The sequence below is a fragment of the Calypte anna genome, chromosome 1 (assembly GCF_003957555.1).
Source record: "Calypte anna isolate BGI_N300 chromosome 1, bCalAnn1_v1.p, whole genome shotgun sequence".
NCBI classification, from domain to species: domain Eukaryota; kingdom Metazoa; phylum Chordata; class Aves; order Apodiformes; family Trochilidae; genus Calypte; species Calypte anna.
The window spans coordinates 13,009,447-13,029,398 of record NC_044244.1 but is presented as its reverse complement, the minus strand read 5'-3'; the positions used below and the strand labels follow the sequence as shown (position 1 = coordinate 13,029,398).

General features: G+C 37.6%; 1 protein-coding gene across 4 annotated transcripts in view; it reads left to right on the top strand.

The window, feature by feature from the left end:
• The window catches only part of ORC5 (origin recognition complex subunit 5), a 65,537-nt gene that overhangs the window by 40,262 nt on the left and 5,323 nt on the right, over positions 1–19,952 (top strand). The gene's annotated exons all lie outside the window — the stretch shown is intronic.

Here is a 19,952-nt window from a genome sequence, read left to right as displayed (position 1 = left end):
CAGAGAAAGGAAAATAATTGGAAAGTACTAACACTTGAAAGAAGATGTGGACATGAAGAGTGGCAAAAATTAAAGGCTAGAAGGGAATGACTTGTGAAGAAAGATTAAAGGAAATGAACACGAGTAATTATTACTTATAGCTATCTGTGTGCTTGGTGAGTTTCAGATGAAGAGAGATGATCCCTACACTAATTTGGCTAAATAGCTACCAGGGGATGATGAAAATATCTGGAAGTATTTATAGCCTTCAAATGCCAAGAAAGGATTTATTTAGAGGAGTCCAAAGAAGTCTAAGTAGGAGTAATGAAATAAGATGAGGGGAATTTTAACTTTGAATACCATAAAACCCCCTTTCTATTGGAGATGTTAAAGTGTGTTATAGTCTCCCTTGAAGTGTTAGTGGAATGCCTCATTACCTGAGCTATTGACAATGATAGTAGACAAAGCATTCAGAAGTAAACTGGAGGAAAAAATTATGCATTGGAGGGAGGAGAGAAAGGGTGACTTAATAGATGCTTTCTATCTCTGATTCCTATGATCTCACATGTTATAAATTGACAAAATAAGACTTATGATACACTAGTGAACCATAATTTATGTAAATTTGCTTTAGAATAGGCATTAACCTTGATCCTTGCTTCAATTCTGCATTAAGCCTCGCCTTTGATACAGTAATCTTAATTAAAGCTGAATATTTCATGATTTAACTCCCTCTGCCTCGTGAGCAGAGCGATACTCTTAGCTGTATTACCTCTAAAAGCACTATCTATATAAAGTGTCTTGCATCAAATGGTAGACAGACTTGCTTTTAAGTTCATATTTGTATGAATAAAATACTGAAACTCAAGAATTTAATTTCTTTAAAATTAATTAACACTTTTATTTTACAACCAAATGTTGAAAAGCTAGGTAAACAACTTTTGCTGCATGTTGAATTAGGAAGTGTGGTTCTAGTAAATACTAATAAATACTATACTCTTCTGGAAAAGGAATAAACCTGCATAAATGATCAAAAAATAGGTATTGGCATGTCAGCGTGTACCTGTCAATCACTGTCATCTTCATATTACTTTTGATTGGGTTCACTTTGGTTATAAGAGAAAAGCTGCTCCTTTTATGTTAAATACTGGCATGTTTTAAATAGCAAGAGGCAGGAATTGCAAACGAGCATAAAAAATGTTTGCCCATGTATTCTTCATCTCCTGTGTTTTGGCTTTTTAATGTTTATTTGTTTATGCTTGTGTGTATGTTAGAACACATAAGCACTGTTCTGGAGAAGTACTGGAACTGGTCCTATGCTCCAGACACATGTTCTCCCTCATACGTGAAAGGAAGGCATAGCCTTAAGGGGTGCTCTGCAGCTGGAGTCACTGATACAGTATAGGCATCTTCAGGTTGCTGACTGATATGGAGACATTTGAAAGATTATGTTTTCATGTGCAATTAATTGTCTCTTGTTACTGTATTTTTTTGTTTGCTCAGTGTGGAATCGTAGTTGAGTCCCTTACATAGAATGTAACACAGTGATCAACCTGATAACTTTATACATGACTGATAGGTCAGGACACTTCCTGTACATTGCTACAGTGATCAAGGTTCAAGGCAAGATGATGTGATACTAAGTGCTTAAAATATGCAAGTAAAAAATTACAATTTAAACTGTAGAAGGCAAGGTAACACTTGAATATCCATTTGGAAAGCCATTTAATTTAGATGTATAGGTCATCTTGGTCAGAAGTTATTTAATTTCATGTAGAAGTTAAAGTGCAGAATTAATGCTTTGGCTAAAAATACAGCTGTGCTTAGTTCTGTATGGACTGCATCTTTACTGAGTATCTGACTTTAAATTGGCAATAGTATCATTCGTGTCACTGGAATCTTTGCCTGTGTCAGGTATTTGGATGACTCAGTGTAAGCCAGTAGTGGTTTTGTTCCAAATATGAGTCTAACCTCTTGTTTAAACAAGAATTGTCACTTTTATCAGTACTTGAGATACTTCTTTCTCTCAGGTTTTTTTTTTGTCTGATATAAATGTGAAGCTGCAGCTCTGAGAAACTGGACTTCCATAAACACATAAGCTGCTGTCTTCCTTTTCGGAGCACAAGGAATGTAGCAGTGTGTATTTATTGTGAATAACAGTCAGAGAATTAAAATGGTAGAAAGTGTATTTCTTGGGCACAGCTGCCTTCCTGTCAGTCTATTGCATTATTTGATTCTCTTACAAGGAACCTGGGCAACAAACTTGTAAAGTTGAATGCATTTGTTGGAGGAAAAAACATCAAATGAAATAGTTTATGTTTCATCTGTAGTCCTGCCATTAGATCTTTATAGAAGAATTGTAACACCTGATTGCACAGAACATGAAACTCCTGTTTCATAGCACTATTTCCATCCTCTGTGTGTGTGGCATTCTCAAACACAGGAGTTCACAGTTGTGAAGAATGTGGGAAGTACAGGTGCTGTGTGTGTCCCTAGCAGCAGAGGATGCTTTGTGGCTGGTTCCAGGGAGCCCTAAGGGTTAAATGCAGTTAAGCCATTCCCCAGCTTTCTGGGAACCTGGCAGTAGCTTTCTTTCAGTTGCTTTGTAATGGGAGGAACAATATCTGAATTGAGGCTTAGATTGTGCTGGAGAGGGAGGGAAGGATTCAGGTTATAGTGTCAGAGGCAGCAGTTGCACTCGGGAAGTATCAGCAAGTGCTTCACCCTGTGACTTGAAAAAGTGGAATGTTAACAAGGCAAGTCTTAGATAAGACCATATGTATGTAGGGTTTTGTTGTTTTTTAATCCACTTCTCTCTGCTTGTGGTTTTCTTTTCGGTTAAATTAATCATGCTGTTTTGAATAGGCTGCATTCTGCCACTGGGAGCTGTAACTCAGGCTTTGGCTGGTGATGAGCCAGCCTAAAAGCAGGGAGACACATTTTTTGTTGATTGCACTCAGGCAGAAGTTCGATGGTCTTGTCACTTGGAGAAAATCAGTATTTAGAGATTAAAAGCTAAGCCCTGAACCTGGATAATGATGATGACTATTCTCTGAAAAATCTGACAGTGAGGTTTCATTTCATTAGTCAGCTGAATGAAAACTAACATGTCTGAATTAATAACTAACAGCATATTTGTGAAGCAGATGATCCTGTATGCATTAATAGCTACTGACTGTATCTCATCCTTGATTTCTTATACAGCCTACTGCTATTAAAGACCACCAGGAAGGGCTGATCAGAGGAGGATGCATGGATAGCTCATGCTTATCTGTTTTCCAGAGTGTCTTTATTTCAGAGAAGAATTAGGTTTATATCTTAAAAATCTTCACCCCCCCCCCCCCCCCAACCCCCCCCCCCCAAAAAAAAAAGCAAAAAAAAACAACTCCAAAAAGAGACCACCACAAATACAACAAAAAAAACCATGACAAAACCCATGTCATTACTTAGTTACTTGAGTTACTGTATTCCTCCACACGCAAACATTGTTTTGTCTGGAGCACAGAAGTATTGTGTAAGTTGTTGAGGATAACTCTGATAAGGCTGCTCTGCCCATATACTTAATATACTTGAATGTTATAATTTTTGGAATGTATTTTATATTCACAGTATCTGCTTTTCAGAGTGCTGAGTATCTCCTAGTTGTTTTCCTAAGGAAATAGACTCAGTAGGGTATCTATCCTTTCACCCTGTTTCACCCTTCACAGCTTTTTGTAGCTCATCTAGTTCTGGCTGAAACGGGCAGAAAGGCACAAGTTTCAAAGACATTCAGTCTTGCAAAATCTAATGAAAACTGCTGTCCACATTCATACCCTCTGTTCAGGAGACTTTGCAGAGGTTATTTTTCTGCTTGACCTGATGCTGGCCACTTAGCAAGAACCTAACCAAGACCCAAGCACAAGGTGTGGAGTGTCTTCTGCAGAGAACTGGAGGGAGTAGGAGAAGCAGAAGATGTGTGGAGGGTAAAGGGATGTAATGAGCAACTAGAAGGAGCTGCTGCTCCATTCAGCACTGTTGAGTACCACATCTGGAGTATGAGCAATGAGGAAAGAGTAGGTGATGCCCAGTGACAGGGTCAGAGGCAACAGGCACAAATTGAAGCACAGTTCTGAACATCAAGAAACATTTTCTTACTGTGAGGGTGACCAAGCACTGGAACAAGTTGCCCAAAGCAGTGGTGGAATCTCCATCCTTGGAGACAATCAAAAGCCACCTGGACATGGTTCTGTGATTCTGAATTGTGAGGAGTGTAGAAGTAGCTGAGGTTGTAAAAGACATGAGCTGAGAAGTGTTGGAGATGCTTGCGTTGGCAAAGGTTTATGGATAAATGACTTCCTCACAACAATTTCTTATTCAAGTCTATTTAAATATTAAACCTTCCATCATTTATGTTTAATCATATTAAGCATTTTCAATACACTGAAATATTCTGTACCTCAAAATTTACAGTTTTATATGAAGCAAAATTCAAAGAAGGCTTTGTGGTGAGCATCTGCCTAGAAAGATGCTAATGTGTTTGTAAACTTGTTTAAGTTAGATTATAAGGCTTTCAGAATATACCTCTGCAGAAAAATATTGTTTTATAGTTAATAACAATGGTTTTGCTTTTAAGGGCAGTAGTTTTTTATGAAATGTAGTTGTTCCTTTCTTCAAGGATACAGAACTTAGCTTAGAATCATAGAAAGGTTTGGGTTGGAAGATAGTGTAGTTCCAAACCCCAAAGCACGGGCAGGGACACCTCCCACTAGACCAGGTGGCTCAAAGCCCCATCCATCCTGGCCTTGAACACTTCCAGGGATGAGGCATCCACAACTTCCCTCGCAACCTGTGCCAGCATTTCACCACCTTCACACTAAAGAATTTCTTCCTAATATCTCATCTACCCTCTTTGAGTTTAGAGCCCTGCCCTTTGTCCTGTCATTAACCAGCATACACTAGAAAAATAAACTGTAGTACAGTGGCTTTTGTTGGGGGAATTTGTTTTTATTGTTTAGTTATTGTTAAATGCTTTGTATGCCCAGCAAATTCCCAAATAGCCTCTTACCTTCCCTTCATTTAATAAAAAAGAACCAAAAAAATCTCTACTGCTTCTATGTGAATTATGCTTCAACTGAAAAAAAAAAAGTACTCCTAGAAAAATAACTGTCAAGTCCAAAACCTAACTTATTGCAAAACAAGACATTATTTATATCTCTTCTACAGTTACAATGCTCTTGGGATTTAACGCTTCAGTTACTGTATGGGAAACATACATCTCTAGTGGTTTTGGTTTCACATTTCTTAAGGTGGAAAGCTGCTAGTTTGTATTTATGAAGTGAAATCATCTAGCCTGGTATTAGTGGTTGAGGGCTTTGGGTGTGGAGAGAAGTCAGCTGAGAATAGCCCTTGTATGAATTACAAGTTTTACATGTTCAGCTACTGGAATTATTTTTTCAGTTTCTGTAGGAGCTTCATAGGGTGGTATTAAATATATTCAGTAGTATATATATGTGTGTGTGTGTGTATTTATGAAGAACATACCATTAATCTATATTTCAGAAAGAATTATTTGTCAAGATAAGTTGTATTTGGATGGTTTGGAGAGTTCCAGCTCAATGAAGCCACTTGCTGAATGATTTTGCGCTGCTTGTATTGTCTATGTGCAGAAATGTGTGTACATGTAAATTGTAACTGAAGAAATCTATCAAGAAATAGCCAAAATTAGCTGCATTCCTTGTTGCTGAAGTTGGATGAGGGTAGTTTTGCTTCTAACCTCTAAGTTGTTTAGGATTGTAAATAAAATAAAAAAAAGTGAGGAAGGTCTGTGGCAAATCAGCTTCTTAAACACCACGTCCAAGTCACTCTTTAAACTGACCTTTTAAAAACAGGAATTTTTTTCTCTCCCAGACATGTTATTTTGGCTACCCTCTAGCTGTGGACGCAAGATTAAATTAATTCTTTACCATTTTGTATCAGACAGACAGATCCACTGCAAATGAAGTAAAAATATCAAAATGGGATGTGAAATAAGAATAGTTTATTCAGCTAATAAGTACATGTGATTAGTTTTATGTCGTAGACTGCAGGATTCTTATTTTTCTCTTATTTTTGGTAAAAATTCTCTTATTTTGGTAAAATTCTCTTATTTTTGGTAAAACAGTTTTGTTGAGATCATTGGTTTCTTTGCTAGCAATGTGATTTTTCTTGGCAGTCACAAAAATATGTTTGTTGATATTTGTAAGTATCTACATGCTATTTTATTTCTCTTTGAGAAAACTGAGTTTTGTATAATACATATTCAGTACTTGAAAAACCTCCCCCACTGCTTCCAAAACGTCAAAGCTGAGCACAGGGATTTAACCACACAACTTCTATTGAGATTAATTGGATTTGTATGGCTAAATCCATGCAGTTCTTCTGAAAATATTACAGTCCCTTGTATATAAAGTTTAACAATATACTCACAAACATAGTATCACAAAGAAAATTTGGACAGAACAGTAAAACCAGGTTTAATTTGTGTTTGGTGATGAATAACTTTTGGTTTACTATAAATGTAAGGGTTCCTGTTTGAACTATACTGAGTGAATACTAAGCATGTGCCTTGCTTGCCTTAGGGCTTCATTTTTTTAAATGCGTGAAGCATTTACATAGGAGTCTTCTGTACTTAACTCAGGAGGGGGAAGAGCATTTCTGATTCATTAATCCCTTTTTCTTTTTGTAAGTAACTGGGTCCTTCACATCATGCACTCAAAAGGTGAAAAATACACAAAGAAGTGGGAGGGACAAGCAAAATGATGTCTGGCTTGCCATAAGGTATAAATTCAAAATCTGCTTCTTTCTGCAAGAAGAAAAATAGGAAGGGGGAAAAGAGCAGCACTAAATTTACTGCATGTGCTTGCATGATATGCAGGTTTGGGATAATTATTTTCTCTCTTGTTCAATAAAGTGAGTTGTTACCATGGTAGCATTCATATTGCACAATTTCTGTGTTATAAAATAAATTGAGAACAGTTTTAGAGATAGAAAAGTCTTTGTGTGAATGTTTGTTCTGTTCTCTTTTTTTCTATTTTTCTTTTCTTTCTTAGTGCACAATTGTTTTTTACAAATGCTGTTCCTGAGGTTGGGGTCTTTAAATTATTCTTGAGATAACAAAGAATTGGTACAATTTATAGATAAAAGTAAAGTTTTAACAATATGCAGTGCATGAGCTGGACAAGATGTGCCAGGCTAGAGATAGTGTTAGGGGATTTGTTTGAAACACTGGTTAAGTTGGAGGGGATCTGCACCACTCTTTCCAAAATGTCACTTCTGGTAGTAAAATTGTATACAACTATTAAGAGAGTGCAGGCTGCCAGCCATCTCAGAAGAGTGGTCTGGATGTGCTGACTAAAAAGCTTAACACCTGGTAGTAAACACCTTGCTTGTGTCCTGTTTTAAATGTGTCTTCTTGGACAAAATGTGTTGAAATTCTTGAAAAGCAAGTCTGAGTCTTCAGCAGCAGGGGGGAAAAGGCTCCCGTTTTCAAGCAGACCATTCTCTAGGCTTTGCTCTCTGCTGCTTGAGCTTCTCTTACTGAGAAATATCAGACTAGTAACACTTCCTTATCAGCTGGGTTTTTGATACCTTTTTTTAACATTTATTGACTACAATGCAGATTCTACTACAGACATTTTAAAATATGCTTGAGCAATACTTTTGTTTCCACTTGGTGAAAGAGATTCCAGAAGATAGCAGTGGGAGCTTCTTATCCATTATGTAAAGCCTATGTGAAAGGCCTCCAAGGAGGTGGAAAAGTGTTCAGGATATAACACAGTTGATTGGAATGACAAGTAGCTTTTCATCAGACCCCTAGCAGTGTCTGCTAAATCATAACTGCTTCCCCTCTGTCTTCAGTTTTGTTTTTCTCCTGTGTTTTCTGACTAAAGGAGACAATAGCCCTATTAGTAGGAGGGTGACTCTCTTTCATCCACGAGATCAAAACACTCGGTTGATTGCTTGATTCTTTCCTGCTTTTTTGCACCTTTCCATTGATGTCTTGTATGGATTTTTCAGAGTCTGGTGATCAGTTTAGTACTCTGGGGGGGATTAAGTCTTTTTATGGTGATTTAATATCAACATTCAAAAAAATGCAGATTTATAATTACTGAATATTACAGAAAAGTCTTGACACAGTGATTATTCAAAAAATGTAATGGCCATCACAACCATCAACTGCAAAAATAAATACTAACTAGTCATGGAAATTTGAGAAATTAAGTTTCTTGATTGCATTGCATTCCAGTGAAACTAAAATAGGACACCTTGTGTAAGTTCTTCCATGCCTTTAATCCATTCCTGAATTACAAGGAAATTTGCCTTGTGCAGTACATGACTATTTTAGACTTTTTTCCATAAATGATTTGTGATGATGCAGGAGCCATGTAGTCACTGTTTACTAATGGCACACATTTTAACTTAATGTATAGCAAGATGCTTTTAGGAACCTATGGAGTGTGGTGTCTGTGAATGCTTCTGTCCACCTCAGTGCTTTTGTTCTTGAAAGCCTTAAAGACGGGAGAGGTACTAATTGACTGCATACTATTCCTAAGCAGTGCTTCCATTTGGCAGGCATTTAAGTGGAACTCATATATAGTCACTGCTCTGAAGGGCAAAATGATCCCTGTGGATTTCTTGAATCAGAGTAGTTTGTGTTGCAAAATATCTTTAAGATCATCAAGCACAGCCATTAACATGGCACTGCCAAGTCCATCACTAAACCCTGTGCCTGTGCAAGACACCTACAAATCTCTGAAATACCTTCAGGGATGGGGACTCCAGCACTACCCTGGGCAGCCTCTGCCAGTGCCTGACATCCCTTTCAGTGAAGAATACAATCTGAACTTCCCCTAGCACAACTTGAGACCATTTCCTTTAGACCTATCATTATTTATTTCGGAGAAGAGGCCAAACCCCACCTTGCTAAAGCCTCCTTTCAGGTAATTTGAGAGAGCAAAAAGGTCTCACCTCAGCCTCCTTTTCTCCAGACTACACAACCCCAGTTCCCTCAGGGGCTCCTGGTAAGATTTCTGCTCTAGACCCTTCACCAGTGTTGTTGCCTTTCCTTGGACATGCTCCAGCACCTCAAATGTCCTTCTTGTTGTGTGGGGCCCAAAACTGAACACAGTATTAAAGATGGAGCCTCACCAGTGCTGAGTATGGGGGGGCAATCTCTTCCCTAGTCCTGCTGGCCACACTACTGCTAATAAAAGCCATGATGCTGTTGGCTTTGGCCACCTGTACACACTTCTGGCTCATACTCAGCCAGCTCAGCCCATTGACCCATCCTGTCCAGATCTCTACCCTCAAGCAGATAAACACTCCTACCTAACTTGGTGTCATCTGCAAAGTCACTGAGGGTGTAGTCAATCACCTCATCCAGGTAGTTATTTGACAAAGATATTACTGAGTCCTGGGAAACACCACTTGTGACCAACTGCAAACTGGATTGAAGTGCAGTAGTATTTGATAGAAAAATTATCTCTTGCCTCATTTCATCTTGACTAATTCCTTCCCCCGTGTCACTTGTCTACAGATATAGTGCAGTTAAATTCTTTGGAAAGTATCATTCCTAGTACATTGATTGTCTTATCTAGCTGCTTTTTTTACCCAGCACGTGTTTGCTGAATACATAAGTGTCAGAAACTTTTGGGTTTTTTTCAGGTTAAAAGAACAGTGTGATTGCTTTTCTATATACTTGGTATATATGCTTTGCTATATACTTGGTATAACTAGGAGAATTTCACAGTTGTGTTAAAGACTGAGAAATGGCATTAAAAACAGTTTTGTCTTTGAAGAACAGGGTTTTTCCTTTCCATTTAATTGCTGATAGAAGATGTCTCATGTTGGCAGCAATGTTTCATGCTCTTTATCTGATAAAGCCAAGTATAACTGAATAGAAGATGGAAAACTGATAGTTGTTACTGGTTTGCTGGATCATCTCTGCAAGAGGTATAAAGATATTTATAGATTTCTTTTGCAGTTGCATCTAACGTATTTAATGGGTCATTGAACATAAATTGTTAATATTTCATGGCTTAACAGTTCATGACTGACTGAAAGCTTTACTTTCTCCAGAAAACTAACAAACATGGATGTTATACATTTATGGCCTCTATTGTAGTAAATCTAAAATTAAATTATGGTTATAGGTTTAAAAAGATATTTCAAAAATATATTACAACCACCAGCTTTGTGTTGTTAGAGTAGTGTTTGTTTCATTGCTGGAGGGGTCAATTAATTTCCTGAGTGATTTCCTGGTCTCTTGCTTCTAGCAGGAACAAAATGCCATAAATTTATGATTCAGCACAGAATATTCTCTTTGAGGGCAAATACTTGGTTTCCTGGCATGCTCAGGGAAAGGAAATTCCAAATCTGCCCATTTCCCACTTCTGAGAAGAGTGACTTCAGAGAGTCCTCTCTTCCCTGTCTGCATGGTGACAGCCAGCCTGGGACTTACATTCATCCTTGGTCTTTTGTTTTGTCTGCTTAATGATAACTCTGAAAAAACCCCAAACAAGAATATGTTAAACTTAACATTGGTTGGTATGGTACTGGGATTGGTGATGTTTGACATCTTTGTCAGTGACAGGGACAGTGGAATTGAGTGCACCCTCAGTAAATTTGCTGATGACACCAAGCTGTACAGTGCAGCTGGAGTATTTCTGAATCAGTTCCTCCACTTTGAATATCAATTGAAGTACTCCATAATGACCTGAAAGGCATGCTAGAAATTTGCCTAATGTAATATTTTCTGAGAAGATCAATATTTTTTCAGTACCTGTCGATATATTTGGAAATCTTCTCTGAAATTTGTTAAGACCCCTGGAACTGATCATGGGAGAGTTTATTTTGATCTTCCATAATATGCAAAAACAAGACTTAAACACTTTGCTCCAACAATCTGTTGGAGGTGTGTCCATCTTATTTACTCCATAATGGCATGGGAAAGGCACTCCTAAGTAGGACTGCAGATAGGAGTTATAGACAGGTAACTCAAAAGTACTTATTTTTCTGTTTCATACTTTAAAATCAGACCAACCTGAGACAGTAACAGATGGTCAAAGAAACCCTTGGGAATTATGTTTACAGTTAATTTGATTATTGAAGGCAGGTAGCTTCATAAAGTGGACACCAGACACAGGCTGGCTATTTTTCAAGGCAGAGGCAATAGGGAGCCAACAGAAGTATCCTTCTGCCACCCTCTGATTCTCTTCTGCATCAGAGGGCTCAGGTTCCAAGCATTTTTAGAACATTTTTAGAACACTGTTTTCCAGAAGCAAACCTTTGTTCAACTGACTGAGCATATAACCTTAAGTCCCAAAATCTAGAGTATTTTCACCTGGTTTTTTTCAGTCCTTCATTTATAACACTTCTCTCCCACAATGCCAGTATTTCTAGATATTATTGCAAGGCAAGTTCTATCACCAACAGAAAAATTAGGCTTATAAATACTACCAAGTATCTGTGATACTGATAGGACTTGATGTATTTAGGAGCTCTATATACAAAGTTACTAGCCATCTACTCCTACTTGAAGGAATCATTTTTGTCTGTCACTTTGTATTAAAAAAAAAAAAAAGCAGTTAAGATTTCTAACCTATCCTGAGGACTGAAATCAGTACTCTGTATACACCATGAGCAGAAATAATGATGTTAAAAGAGGTTCCTCAAACACAGATGTTTGAGAATATTTTCTAAGAGTAAAACTACCTTGCTGTCTCCAAGAAAAGAAAGATTTTCAGTGTGTCTTAGCTGCAGTCTACTTTTGCATGGTTATGGCAATTAAGTGTTAAAAGAATATTGATCCAAACCTTGCATAAAGACACAAGATATAATTATATTATTATATAATAAGAAATTAAAAATTTAATTAAAACAACCACTCCAGGAAGATTTGACACAAATACTTCTGAATTGCAAAAATCAGACATTTAAAGCACACAGCTAGACAAATGGTAAGATACACTGTGGTCTGAAGTGGGAGTCTGCCCTGAAAAATGACAAGTTAAAGATACATTTATTTTGCATATTGTGATTACTAAACCAAATCTTCAGAGATTCCACAATACCAAGCTTCATCCCAACTATTCACGAGAAGCACTGCAGAGAAGACAGCAATCAGCACCATATTCTCTGTGACTACATAAAACTCTACACTTCAGTGGTTCCATAGCAGGAATAAATAGTAACAAAAGCCAAAAATACAAACCACTTGTACCAATCACTTAAGTATATAAGCACATCATGTTGTTACAAAACAAAGATTCTTCCTGGCCCAATGGGCTGTCTCTTGAAAGGACTGGCAAAGGAAAGAGCATAATAAAACTGTATGCAAGAGAAATGTTCCAAAACATATGACTCTTTCCTGGTAATCTTCACTTGAGGTACACGAGTAATTAGATATAAAACTGTTCACACAAATGGATCTGAGCAGTCACATGGAACTACATTCCATGTTCTTGTATTGTCAAACTGGAGCTAAACCAATTGCTGAATTTTTACTTAGTGTACTTAATCAACACATAGGGGGAGACATGTCGTACAAGGCTGTACATAAACACCAAGAAATTAGAAAAATAATATTGCCTGGCTCTCAGCAAGAGTGGCATATGTGGCGTTGAGTCATACTAGGTTTTATAGCATCAAACAAGGGAGATTTAAAAAAAAAGAATCTATAATTAGAATTTTATATGATACATGTTGTTGAATTCTGGACAAACCAACAGTTACAAAGTTCTTCTACAACAGCAACTGGAGGAACGATTACACTTGCATTCAAAATCTTCTCTACCAATGTCAGGACATCTGCCAGAACTCTAGACTGGTTTGGGTTGGAAAAGACCATAAAGATCATCTAGTTCCAAGATATGTGCCATACACACGAGCATCTTCCACTGGACCATGCTGTTCAAAGCCCCATTCAAACTGGCCTTGAGTGCTTCCAGGGAGGGGGCATCCACAGCTTTACTGGGCAACCTGTTCCAGTGTCTCAGCACCCTTACAGGAAAGACCTTCCTAATGTCTAACCTTTTTATCCCTTCCATTTTGAAGACATTGCCCCTTGCCACTGAACAAAAAAAACCTTGGAAGGCAGACTGCTAATTGGTGAGAGAACATTCTCAAGTATGAATTCTATGGCAAGGTATGGAAGTATCTCCTCAAAGGAAGAAAATATGTTTGCTTCATCTGAGTTTTAAGAGAAATGCCACAAGGAAGTCAGTTGGTGGATAGTTTTCTAGAAACAAGGCAGCTTCTAGGATGCAGAAAGGTGTCCCATGGTCTGAAAACACAAGAGGATGGGGTGGTGTAGAAAAGGAGGAGAGGGAAAGAAAAAAGCAAGTCATGCACGTTTATCTGTTGAAGGAATCCAGGAAATTCACCACAGTTTCTGTGAAATATTTTGTGTAAATGGGACACAAAAAATAAGTGAAGTAAGACAGAAGTGGTGAATGCTGATTATATAGTGGGGGATTATACGATATGAGAATGACTCTTCTGACCTGTATTGTAGAAACTAAGAATCTTGTACTGTAAAATTCAAGGTTGTTTGCCTTGGGCTTAGTAAACTTTTCTGCAACGAGAAATACATGAGAAATATTTTGAAGGTGGTGAGTATGATACAAACTGAGTGGGTTGAACAGCATGAGATTCAAGGTCATATACTTGAGGGTAAATAAACATTTCTTCTGAAAACAGAGGATCATCTTTTAGAAACTGAAGGTAGAGGAGGAAGTTTTGGCTGTCTTAATAAATGACTGAGCCACAAATATGATGAAGCCTTGAAAAATCCCGAAGGGTTGCTTTTTTAAATCTGTAAATCACATACATTTGCCTTGAGCAAAATGAAGCCAGTGGAGACAGTGAAGATAGAGATGCAGGGTAACAAAACCAAAAATATTTCATTAAAATACAAGAGTGTATTTAAATAAATGGATCATGAATAAAATTACTTTAGAAACTAAAGCAACTTTTCCTACCTGTGTATCAGTAAGATTCTGGAAAAGTCTTCTATGGGAATCATTGTGTTGACAGAAAAAAATGTCTGGTTTTTTTACAAAAATTCAGTAGATTCATGAAAAAGATGGTATGACATTATGGCTTCAGTGGCATGGACTGATCTCAGTCAAGCAAATTCTTCATTGTACTCAAGGCTGAAAATAAGGATGCTGTGTGGTAATTATTAAGGGAAACTTGATGCCACTCTCCTTTTCTGCCAGTCTGTCAAGAGTGCTTTCTACTAACAGCTCAGCACCCCTGAAGCCACACCTTTCATATTGTGCTCAGTTTTGGACCCCGCATCACAAGAAGGACATTTGAGGTGCTGGAGCATGTCCAAGGAAAGGCAACAACACTGGTGAAGGGTCTAGAGCAGAAATCTTACCAGGAGCCCCTGAGGGAACTGGGGTTGTGTTGTCTGGAGAAAAGGAGGCTGAGGTGAGACCTTTTTGCTCTCTCAAATTACCTGAAAGGAGGCTTTAGCAAGGTGGGGTTTGGCCTCTTCTCCGAAATAAATAATGATAGGTCTAAAGGAAATGGTCTCAAGTTGTGCTAGGGGAAGTTCAGATTGTATTCTTCACTGAAAGGGATGTCAGGCACTGGCAGAGGCTGCCCAGGGTAGTGCTGGAGTCCCCATCCCTGAAGGTATTTCAGAGATTTGTAGGTGTCTTGCACAGGCACAGGGTTTAGTCATGGACTTGTCAGTGCCAGGCTAATGGCTGTGCTTGATGATCTTAAAGATACTTTCCAACCAAAATGATTCTATGATTCCAATATGATACAACAAGCATCTTTAAAGCCTTAAATGGGTATAAAAATAAAAGAGATCAGTTACCCCAAACAACGTTGTTTTTTAAAGCATAAATGATAGCAGAAGTAGTCAGTTGATTTTCTTCCCCATACACCCCTTCCCCCCACACCTCATAGTAATTAAACATTTAGTGAATATAACACTGTCACATCTGGAATTTGTCAACACGTTTCTGTCTTGAAAGTTTCTTCAGGTTACTAATTAGTGTTAAATTCTGTTTGACCCAATCTGATGAAATCTTCTGCTAAAGTGTTGTCAACCCGTTGATGAGATATGCAGAAATTACTTTAAAAATGAGAACTAAGTGTGGTGTATACTACCACATATGAAGGAATAACTTGCAAGCTCCTGGAGATTCAACGCAAAATAATGAAGTATTATTTATGTGAGAGAAATGCAGTAAATTATGCAAGACACAAAAACCACCAAACACAAACATTCAGCAAGGAAAAGGACTTGCAAGCAGGTCACAGGTTGGCTGTGCACTGTAGCGTCCATGTGTGAGTCAGCTGAGTAAGGGGCATGGAGTACCATCTATGTTAAAAATATTTTGACCTTGAGACAGCTTAAAAAAGAGTTCAAGAGCTGAGAAGCTGAAATAGATGGCTGAAGCACATAATAATGCTTTAATTGGATACTTGAAGACCATGAGCAGTTTGCAGGGGTGTAGAATAAGCCAAGAACAGTATGACACAGTAATACTGGAGTGCTACTAGAAGGTGAAGAATTTTACCAAGTACTAAAAGAAAGTAGTTTCACAAAGCGAGGCACTGAAATGATTTCCCACCATAACTATTTAAGATCTGATAAAACAGTAGGTCATAGCATCAAGTGCAGACTTTTCTGTTGTATTCTTTCCATGCATTAAAAGCCTTGCATGAAACATAATCTAGAAGCGAAACCTGATTGTTAAAATCTAAGTGTTCAGAAAAGTGTTGATTTATTTTTAATAATTTTAAAAAACCGGTTTTGATCGATTGCTGGGTTAAATATATATATATGTATATATATATATAATTCTAAAGTCCTATTGTTACCTTTCTATTCCAAGCTTTTCTAACCAGGCTGACATACTGATCATATTCTAGCTATAATTTTCACTTAAATCCTTCTGAGCAGATTTTTTTATATATATTCACATGATTTGTACTGGGATCATTGAATTTAACTCCAGGAGGCTATTTCAGCAGTCATTTTGACTGAAATGTTTTTTCTAAATGGCATCTGGTTTTCAAACTGTCATGTTGCACAGCAGTGGCTTTAGCATGTGCATGAATGTAACTCCTGGCAATGGTGGGTTCCAAACAAGTGCAGTGAGCTGCATGTTTGCTTTGAGAGCTGTGTGGTGACGGTGCTGCAAAGGGGTGCATATAAATTTTAATATGAGGGAATATAGTGCCCTTTTGGTTTGAAATTCAGAATCATAAAACAAAGCTGTGATTTGAAGTAAGCCAGACTGAAGAGTTACAATTAGCATTGCATCTTAGACAAGGTAATTGTAGGTTATGGACTGTGGAAATGAAATACTCTTCACAGATAAGCAGATTATCTTTGTCAGTTTGAGATTGTTCCTACTACAGTATTTGTTAGTATTTTGTCTTGAACAGTTTAAAGTGTACCGCTTGGTGAAGTTTAAGTCACATCTCTGTGGAAACAGGTTCTTCTCCCCATACTCAGCATAATTTCTGTATTTAGTATTATCCTGTGGGTCTGAGGTGTGCCACACACTTTGTCCTGGCTCTTCCATGTGGCAATCCATCACTGCTTACCCAACTAATGATGTGTTTCCCTGTAACTGGGGTCTGAATTCTGCTTATGTGTTGGACGTCTCTGCAAATGTTTTCTGTCTTCTTGTGGTGTCCTTGAGAAGAGCCTGGTCTTTCTCAGCAGACAGCCCTCACTTCTGGAATCCTTCTTGCTTCCACACATCCATGTGCTGACAAAGTCAATCTTTGTGTCCGCTTGGGGAATGATGCAAGGGCCATCTGTTAGCTCAGGCTGATTGGAAAAAAGCAGCTTTTAAGGATGGCTTGTGGGTTGCTTTGTTTTTTCCAGAGGTTTCAATGTGATATTTGACTAGTGAATCTCCCGAAGCAAACTGAGCTGTCATTTCCTACTGACAGCAACTCTCATCCTTGCTTTTATGGCTATTCTTACCTTGCATCTAAGCTTTCAGCAGCAACTTCCTCATACAAATATATTTTAAATAAAGGTCAGTCTTGACTTACTTTTAAACATATCAGTGAGGCTTTCAGATCAGTAACTTTTCAGATCTTCTTGCTATTCTTTTGCTTATTCCTTTTGTCGGTACTAAATCATTAGCAGATCTAACTTCAACTTTATAAATAGCTTTAGAATATTTCCTCCAACTGTAATTTCTTTTGTTCAAAAGATACTCAATAGATGTTCTTTCATATGTCACCCCACAGTTTTTCTGCTTGTTTCTAGTCTGCTCTTGCCAGATGTTTTTTCCCAAGCTTTATCACAAAAGAAACTGAGCCACTGTACCCATGCTATTAAAAAAAGCTTTTTGTGTTGTTTTTTTTTCTTCGTGCTAAGAAGAGCAATTAGTTTGATACTACATTCATATTTTTCCCAGCTGTGTTTCAAACTTTTGACATATCTTCATTTCAGAACAGATTACTGCCCAAGTTTTACAACAGAGGAACTTCCGAAGTAGTGATGTTTTTTCATATCTTGAAATGTAGGTGGCACTTTGACCTTAAAAGTTAACAGAACATGAAAACTGCTAACTTTTAAGTTTAACTACAAGTGCACAGTCTTACACCCAGTTCATTCCACCATATTGTGCTTTACAGGGCAGGTGCAAAATAGCTTAGTTTCAAAGGCACTGTAGAACTTATTCTTGCTTCCCCCACCCCGGCTACTTGTTAGAGCCATTAGCCAAGAGGTGCTCAAACCTCTTGTGTCAGGAAGAAATCAAACCTTCTGTGTCCCAAATGACTTCTCAAACATTTTCTGAAGACAATCATAATCTTTTTTATGAACTGGGTCTAAAACATTAGGTTCAGGGCAAAATACTTGAGGAATTTAATTCCACATCTCTCAAAGTTGAATCTTTTCTTCTGAAAAGCAATTTATTACAAAAAATACATGTGTTGCCCAGTTCTGTGGCTGACTTATCAGTAGTAGAACCCTCCTATATTGTATTAAGCAGAAAAAAATTAAGAAATCATTGCTTTACAATGACCAAACTCTCTTGCTGTGATTCTCCCTGAACCTGTTGAGAAAGCTGTGCAAACAGTGCTCCAGGGTGCTGCCCCCTCAGCATGCAGGTATTTGGATTTCTCCTGAGATCTCTGCCTTTTTCTGTGTACAGACTAGGCATCTGTAACTAGATTTTGGATTCTGCTCACAGGTCTCACAAGTTAGGTATTTTAGCTTTTAACACTTGGCTGTCTGTGGGGGAACTAGTCCCTGTGTGTTTCCCTTAGATGTGTGTTCTTTCTCTTAGTCTGTACTGAGCCTTTTTGGAGATAAAGCTGTTTCTTACCTGCGTGGATTGAAACCATCAGTTCTATCTACTTCTGACGTTTTAATGAGTCTCAGGATCAGGACTTAACTCTGTCAGTACTCATTTCTCTGTGATGACATTTTTATTAGGTTAAAGAAATAGAGGATTTGTAAAATAAATCAGTAAATGATTGTAATTTGCTAAATAAGTTTGTGTTACTCAGATAATAAATAGCTTCATTTGTCCTGTAGTACTGCATATGGAGTCTTAAGAGTTAATGTCCTGAGTCAAAAACATAAATATAACATAGTGCTTGTCTGATGCTATTTCACATCTATTGAGTCAGCCTTTAGGTAAGGAATTTTACCATGTTGACCTCATGCCACAGGCATAGCATTTGGTGCTAGTTGGAAAGGAAAATGGTTACAATTTGTTGTTAAAGTTTTTCTGGAGCACTTGTAATGCAGTAACAAGGTCACTTTTATATCTCACATAAAACTGAGATGGATCGAACTCCAAACTAAGGCTTTTGCTGTGCTCATTAGGAGCTTTTAGGAGCCTCTTGCCATTCCTTCATTGGTCATTTCTGAATGTGAGGCCAGCTACAAGTATTTATTGCAGAAGTGATTTGCCACTACTGGCGCTTTGGGGTGTAAAATAACAATTGTTACAGCAGATTACTCTGTAGTGTTTCTTTATTGATGGAATAAGAACTTGTGGAATGAAGAATGTAGAAGAAAATATGTTCTCAAATTCATAAGTATTTTAAGTAAATAAACACCTAACAAGTTTGAGGTCAATCCCAATTCAGTGAAGTGTTAAAAGTGATTCATGAGCTGGATTTTGAGCCATTTACCATGCACTGAGTTCAGTTTTCTAAAATGTTATCAGTGCTAACAATGTGTAAATAATGTGCTACACTTCAATATACTTCATAGACCTTGAATGAAGTAAATGGAATTTGTCTTTATGAATATGGGTTGGTCAGAATTCCTTAATGAAACTCCCAAGATTTTGCAGAATGATGACATTCAAACTATTGTTGTCTGATGCCATATAGAAGAAAGTTAATTGCAAGCTTTTTATAAAAATTACCTCATTCTTAGTAATGGTAATTTTTTCTATTCTCCAAAGGTAGATGTAATTTTATCGTATTATGTCCACTTACAGGAACTCTGTAATAAGTACTATTCCTACCTCCTGCAAGCACTGTCACAAATCTGAAGACCAAGTTCACTTTCAGCAAAGTAGTTATTTTTTTTTAATTATTATTCATACCTGTAAGAACTTACTGCAGTTTTTTATAGCTATGTGCTTCCTTGAAGGTTTGAACTGATACTCTTTTTTCCTGGTATATTTATTCTTCAGAAATTTGTTACTATGCTATTATCCTTACACAGAGGCAGGTCACAGTTGGCTGGGTTTTTGCAGAGTAGAGCTGTGGTCAGGTACCAGTTCTTCATGGAATGCAACCTTGTTGCCTTGAATTGCAAATGGCATCTATAAGGCGAGGGAACATTTTTCTTCTTTTCTCCATTTACCCTTCCCTCTTTCCTTTGGGATGTAGGAAGAAAGTAGGGAGATAGTGGAATCACCACAGGAATTTTTCCTAGGTGAGACAGACCAGATTGGTTGCACTGAGTGGTAACATCCCATGGTAACATCAAAATC